General features: G+C 44.5%; 1 long non-coding RNA gene across 1 annotated transcript in view; it reads left to right on the top strand.

Moving 5' to 3' along the window:
• The first annotated feature begins 244 nt into the window (after window positions 1–244).
• LOC109302608 overlaps window positions 245–1255 on the top strand; it is a 19166-nt gene continuing 18155 nt past the window's right edge. Inside the window, exon 1 of the long non-coding RNA XR_002098861.1 lies at window positions 245–342. This is a non-coding gene — a long non-coding RNA (uncharacterized LOC109302608). The remainder of the gene's footprint in view (window positions 343–1255) is intronic.

Raw genomic sequence — 1255 nt, 5'->3', positions numbered from 1 at the left:
GCCCTCCACCAGGGGCCTCTGCAGCCTGTGCATGCCAGCTGGGCTTTGGTTCTGCTAGTGGAGGCAGGGGTCTGTAGATCCAGGTCCCTGGGCCTGTGGCTCTGGCAGGGCTGCGGATGGGGGGGCACGAGTAGGGGTGGGGGTGCTTTGGGTCACAGAGTGAGGAGCACTGGCAGAGCCAAGGGGCTGTTAATGGGAATTGAGGGGCACTGGCAAAGCCAGGGGTATGTGGGTGGGAAGTGAGGGGCACCAGCAGGGCCAGGGGCCTGTGGGTTTGGAGTGAGGGGCAATGTCATGGGCAAGGCACTGACATATCAGGGCTTCTCAGTGCCACAAAGTAGCGTGGGGGACAGCCTGATGAATGGAGGCAGGGAGAGCTCTGATTTTCCATGATAAATAACCTAAAATCATACAGCAAAATTTATAGAGCTCTAGAATTTATTTTATTATAGTGATTGAAGCACTGGTAGGCATCCAAATAGCTTAAACATTGTAAATATATCAATAAATCATTCTGTTCAATTGATATCTGTAGAAGTGTTTCATTTTAATCGTGGAAAAATGCAAATTTGGGGGTTTTGAATCATAGAGAATGTGATTTTATCAGAGAATTTGCATTTTTTTAAACAGAGAAAACCAGGATCCCTGTTGATAACCAGTATAACTGGTTTAGGAGACTCTCTGATACAGCCTTCACGTGCGACCTTGATTGAATCAGCTTATCTTCCTGTGCCCAAGGTAACTATCTATATAATGGAGATATTAATTTTTCCTTTGCCTTTCTATTCAGAGTGAAAGCAAATTCTCCTGGAATGAGTTTGTTTCTTAATATGAATTTGTATAAGCCATATGCTTAAACTGCAGCTTTCTAAAAAATTATTCAATGAAAAGGAAACAGTGGAAAGAAAACATGATAATGCATGCTGAAATTCAGGAAAGACACTACATTTCATTAAATGTACATGAAATTTCATTACAATTCATGAAATACATGGAAGACATTACGGGTGTCCCAGAGGAGGGCCACCTGTATGATTAGAGACTTGCATGGCATGCCATATGAGGAAAAGCTGAAGGATCTGGGACTCTTCAGCCTGTAAGATAGCAGGTTGAGAGGGGACCTGGTAGCAGCTTACCGCTACAGCAGGGGAATATATCAAGGACTTGGTGAACAACTGTTCACCCTTTGGGAAAACCAGGACACCATTGGGAGAAACCAGGAGTAATGGCCACAAATTCCTGGAAGACCATTTCA

Source organism: Gavialis gangeticus, unplaced genomic scaffold (genome assembly GCF_001723915.1).
Source record: "Gavialis gangeticus isolate Ggan-Ray unplaced genomic scaffold, GavGan_comp1, whole genome shotgun sequence".
Lineage (NCBI taxonomy): Eukaryota > Metazoa > Chordata > Crocodylia > Gavialidae > Gavialis > Gavialis gangeticus.
The sequence above is the reverse complement of the archived record's forward strand: the minus strand, read 5'-3'. Positions and strand labels throughout refer to the sequence as shown.